The sequence below is a fragment of the Molossus molossus genome, unplaced genomic scaffold (assembly GCF_014108415.1).
Source record: "Molossus molossus isolate mMolMol1 unplaced genomic scaffold, mMolMol1.p scaffold_m16_p_16, whole genome shotgun sequence".
NCBI lineage: Eukaryota > Metazoa > Chordata > Mammalia > Chiroptera > Molossidae > Molossus > Molossus molossus.
In genome coordinates, this window is record NW_023425351.1 from 30,140,791 (window position 1) to 30,147,092 (window position 6,302).

The window sequence follows — 6,302 nt, forward strand, 5'->3', positions numbered from 1 at the left end:
AGATAGAGCAGGAGGGAGAGAGAGAGAAACATCAATGTGAGAGCGACACATCAAATGGCTGCCACCCACATGACCCCAACAGGGGCAGGGGACAAACCACAACCTAGGTTCATGCCCTTAGTGGAAACCAAACCCGGACTCTCTGGTTCGTGGCCTGACGCTCTAATTACTGAGCCAAACTGGCCAGGGCAAATGAGGACTGTTTTTTAAAACATCTGCAAACTTTTAGTAGGAAATTAGATATCATTAGGGGATTGTCGGTACAAATTTGTAGTAAATGTTGGTTTGGTTTTAGGAGGATATTTTTTCCACTGTGTTCCTCCTGGCTTTTTTCCCTACAAATTCTAAACAACCTTGGGCAAAAAGATCCCTCAAGGAGAACAACGAGTGGACGGGAGGAAATCGGTAACATTTGCCCGTGACCAGTGACATCCCCGCTGACAGCCCTGTGGTTGTCCCTCAGACTGAGGCTGGCTCTGGCAGTGGTGAGAACGTGACCTCTGAACCAGGCTCTGGGGTTCAGTCCCAGTTTTGATACCTAAAAATAATAGTGTGAGTTTGGGAGATTTCCTGACCTTTCTATATCTCAATAGCCTCATTTATAAAATGGGGATATTTCTCCCTGCCTAAGGAGATTTTGCAAGTGTTAAATACAATATCCATATAAACTCCTCCAAATAGTTCCTGGCGCACACTAAACACTCCAAAAAACATTAGCAACCCTGTAGCACAAGCACATCTTGGAACTGTTTACGGTTCCGTACTCTGAAATGGACACCCTTCCTCATAGCAGAGATGAATGAGAGAAGGTGGACAGTACGTACAATCCTCTCCACCAGAAATACATGAATTCCCTACCAAAAAATAAAGAATTTAGTGCACTATTACCATTAGCAGCCATTCTTTGAGAAACTAGAAAGTTAATCAAATGACTGTAAATCTACAGTGCCTCCTGAATTAATACGTTGCACTCGGTAGTACGCATGGTTATTTGCTCTGAGGTGGGAGAAAGACCAGAGGAAATATTTGAGTCTCAGAAGCAAGTCTGGGCTACTCTAAGGTCATGAGGCTTTTGCTTAGAAGCCTGCAGGGGGTAATCTACATTTTTTTTGGAGAGAAAAGGGGAGGAGCCTTGGCATCTTGAGCCTGCATGCTGGTGGCTTGGCACCACAGGTTTTAGCAGGCTGTTTAATGGAAGTGGTTGAAAATTATTTGACCTTTTCTTTCATGTACCATAAGCCAGACTTTGACCTCCATACACCATTCTGCTCCACAGATTTTATCGATGGGGCAAACTAGGGACTGAGGATTGGGATGATTCATAAATTCTACCCTACAGTGCTAATTCTCAAGCTTAATATGCATCTGAAACACTGATGGATGTTTTCCCCATCAGTTTAAAAAGCTGGAGAGCTTTTTAAAACACCAGTTGCTGGTCCACCTCTAAAGTTTCCAATTCAGTAGAATGTGCATTTGGAACAAGTTCCTGGTTGCTGCTGTTTGTTCAGCGACCACACTTTGAAAACCACTGCGATACATCGAACAGGGAGTCAAGCCGATTACAGCTCCTGTCAGCCAGCGTGAGTCATCACAACTCTTCTACCAATAAATCGGTGTCCTCAGGTGAGCCGTGAACTGCCGCATCCACTCAGTAATACTTAGAATTTTGTAGATGCTTGAGAACATCAGATAGTAAGAACTCTTCATCTTTGAGACAGAAACTCTAAAAAATAATTCCTAAATAGCACCCTTCTTTTGTTCTTACGCATACGTGTACCAATTCCAAATCCTTCGAATCACATAACTAGCATGGGTCAGGACGGAACAGGCAAAGTAGCTTCTGGGTGCTTAGTGTTAATGTTGCTACTCTCAGGAGAAAGTGGAAATTCTATTCTTTTTACATATATAAAAAATATATTTTTTTTAATTTTTGAAAAATTTGATTTTGAACTAGATAGCTTAATTAAATATATTCTTTAGAGACAGACATTTCTACTTTCTAATTGTCAAGAGAGAAAATAACAGGGGATTGATTTTTCTTTAAAAAATAAATAGAGACCTCTTGTGGTCATTCATAAAAGTACTTAAAAAAAAAAAAAAAATGAAACCCAGAGTATTGCAGTTTGTCAAGAGGTTTCTAGATCTCCCACTTCGTTGAAATACATTTAAAAATTATATATGTGTATATATCCTAATACCTGTAAAAATAGATAAGAAGATCAGTAATAAGATTTTAGGACTTTACATCCGTCACCCATAACACTTCTATATTATTATTTAAAAACTAAAAAAAAAAAAAGCCCTGGCCGGTTTGGCTCAGCAGTTGGAACATCAGCCTGTGGACCAGAGTCCCTGGTTCGGTTCCCACTAGGGGCATGTACGAAAAAAAAAAGCTGATTGAAGCACAAGACATAAAGAAAAGTAAACAAATCCTAATTGTTTAGCTCAAAGAATTTTCCCAAACTGGATCTCTCTGTGTAGCCAGTATATCTGATAGACTTTTTAATTTTAATTTTATAGGTAAGATGGCTTAGGATCAGAGAAATTATGTGTCTGCTATTTCATAACACAAATCAAATCAATTTTAACTTTATGTAGAAATATTTAAATAAAGAATTTCAATAAATATTAATATAAAAGGCAGTCAATTTACAGAGCCATGATCCTTGGCCCAGATCTGTAAATACCAAATTCTGTCTAATGAAAATACTTCTGCACATAGAATTTTGAGGGCAGTAGACTACACAGGCTGTAATTTATTATTATTGTTAGTTGTTGTTTGTCATTGTTTGGTGTCGCTGTTGTTGTTGGTGATCTACTCTTTCTCTCCATTAATTAATAAACCGTGTAGAGCACCTTTTGCATACCAGGCACTACTTTGGATTCCTGGGGATAATAAAATGAATAATACTGGGCCTTGACCTTAAGAAGCTCTAAGTCAACATCATGAACAACATAAGCTGTTGATCAAAAGAGAGCCAGAGTCATGCAAGTGGGGAACAGACTGATAGACCTCAGAGGGATGGGGGTAGGGGGGTGGGAAGAGATAAACCAAAGAGCTTATATGCATATATGCACAACCAATGGACACAGACATTAGGTTGTAGAAAGCAGGAGGGAGGTGGGAGTGGGGAGGAAGGGGTCAATGGAGGAAAAAGGGGGGACATCTGTAATACTTTCAACAATAAAAAATACAAAAAAAGAGAGCTCTGAGTCTAATGTACAAGAAAGACATATAAACAGTAGTTTTTGATACGGTCGTTTGTGCTTTCATAGAAGCGTGTATACCTCTGTGGACTGATTTTCAAGAAGGTGGCTGTATTTTCCTCAAAGTCTACCCCATACTGTGTACAGCTAGAAAGTCCACAACTTTTTCTCTTTGGTTTTTAAAGCTAGCATAGCGTAGTAGAAAATAATACTTGACTAGTAGTCAGAAAAGTCGTGTTTGAGATATGGCTCTTCCACTTATCAGCTCTAGGATTTTGAACCAGTCTTTCCGTCATGAAACCTTATTTTCCTCAATTATAAATTAGAGATGGTAGATACCTCAGGTTATCATGGGATCAAATGAGACTGTAAGAAACTGGTCTGTGATCTTGAGATAAAGTTCTACATTATACTTTGTTTATAGGGTGTTATAAATAATAAACACCAATGTAATAATCAATTTACTCAGTGTTTCTGGGTTTCTGGCTGTTTGCTGCTGGGAAGAAGTGCTGGAGAATGTGCCGTGTTTGATGGTGAGCACATAGTTGTGTACATACCCACTTTCTCCCTAAGTACAGTGAAGAGAACGAAAACATCATAAGGGTAGTGGGTGTCGTAGTAATGGAGAATGAAGCAGAACTAAGCTGATCAGGACAGGAAAAGGTACCAAAAGCAGATTCACATACAAACTCACTCATTCACAATTTTACCCAGAGTTCTCCTGATTCTGATCATCATCATCATCACAATAATTTACTGAACATTAAATGAAAGTCATACATTCCATGGTGTGTGGGTAAATCTTTAACAACCAACTCTCTGGAGAAAAATAAACATGATAGATAGCACTGGCCAATTTCTGTAATGTAAATACTCCTATCATGGCCAATTTCAGGCTACTAACGTGACATCACTGAACAGGAGTTAGGAAGAGATGCAGAGCAGCACACCCTTATATATGATTTCCATCAGATGACAATAATAGACATAAATAATCTCAAGAGTATAGACAATAATAAACATAGCAAAATGATCAGGAAGTAATCAGTTATAAGTCTTTACTAGCTCTATTTTAAAATTATTTAAATGCAATTCAATTTTATTTGATTTTTAATATTGGCTATATTGAACATCCAGCTTGCAAAATTCCTGAAAATTTAGCAATCAGCTCTTATAATCCTGTGTGAGCCAGTGGTGGCCCAACACTAGACATGTTTGTAATTGCACTGGTATGGTACTAGTTACGGTAAAAGTCAAGACACTATGTAAGGAGCCTTTCTACATACTCTTATCATAAGCTCCTAGATGTCTAGGCAATTACCACACCATGTTATAAGCTCACTTCTCTCCCTCCACACTTGCGTTTCCTGAGGCCAGTTACTGTGACTTTTAACACCATCTCTTCTGTATCTAGCACTGATCCAGGAAAAGCTCAGCAAGTGCACACTGAAGAAATAAACTGACCTGGCTCTGGCTCCTATTCTCCAGGAACCCACAATCTAATGTGATGTACCAAGACTCACAGCAGCAGAATACATGCATGGTTTAGTAGTAGCTCTGAACAAACATGTGTATGTATAATAAGGTTTTTCTATTACCTACCAGTGGCTTTCAGTGGGATGGAAAATACCAGGGATTATGGATCAATGCAAATAGATGCTCAGTTCTTTTCTGCCCCTGTTGTGATTAAAGCCTCATCTGTTTACTGATATTCTTTGGATGTTTGAATCTTTAAGATGTAAAAATAGTACATATTCACTATAAAAATGCAACATAGAGAAGCATAAAGAAACAAAAGCCACAGATATTTACAAGGTTGATATCTTAATGAAGTTAGGTTAAGATAATAGCACTTAGAAAGTACCAAATAGCAGTGGTTTACCCACCAAGGTGCTTCATTTCTTCAAGTAAAAGTTAGGAGGTATGCAGACTCAAGTGGATGTGGTGGCTCTGCTTCCCAATGCCCCTGTGTGTGTTACATGCCATTGAGTCAGCTCTGACTCCTGGTGACCCTATGAATGAGTAATGTCCACAGTGTCCTGTCTTCAGGGGTTCAATTTCCCTCCAGCTCAGGGCTTGCCCATTCCTAGGGTTGAGCCTATTCCTCATGGTCCAGGTCAGCATTCGCCCTCCTGGGATGAAGAATGGGATGCAAAAGAGGCACAGGGACAGCTGTCTCTTTAAGGAGGCTTCCTAGAACTTGCCCTTTGGCACATCCATTACATCCTATTTGCTAGAACAGAGTCACAGGGCCACCTTTAGCTGCAATGGGGCCTGGGAAATGCAGTCTTTAGTCTTAGCAGCCAAATGCTTAGCTAAAATTTCTATTACCATTGAAGGAGAAATGGATTTTTAGGGTCAACAATTTGCTACAGTTATTTCATAGTTGAAGTGCAAATAGAGAAATTAGAAAGTTAAAAGTTATGTATAACCATTTTCAAGGTTTTTGATGCATAATGATAAATTTCCCTTCAGAAGCTCTGTATACATTTACACTCCCAAGGATATATATGAACGTTTCATATTAAACACCTACACAGGAATCAATCAATTCATTTGATGGTTACTATACGGCTTTGCTGGGGGGAAGATGTGACAGAGAAAGTGCTGTGTTTGACAGACCTAGGCTTTATTTTCAGAACTCTTTGAGCTGCGAGTAACAGATAACCTATAAAAAATGTTGAGTTTATTCAGACATTGAGGTATAGTATCTGTTGTAACCTGAAGCTGGAAAATTAAAAATGAAGTTCTTCTGAACAGCAATGGAGTGGGGGATTATGTAAGTAGCTGCAAACATTTTGAGGCCTAAGAGAGAAGAGCGAGTGTAATATGATATCCTCTTAATGTCCCCGGGGGCTGTCCCCGTGTGCTTTCATCAACCGCCACAGCGGAGGCAATGTCCTAAGTGCTTTACATAGGCTCTCATCCAACTTCCCCCACAGTCACTTATTTCTACGAATCCATATTTCACACACGATGGAGTGAAGGCTCAAGAGAGGTCATTGGATGGAGCTAGAACTTAATCACACTTTGTCTGATTTCAAAGTTTTGCTTTTTCCCCTTCTATTCTGAAGCATAAACTGATAAAAAACAAA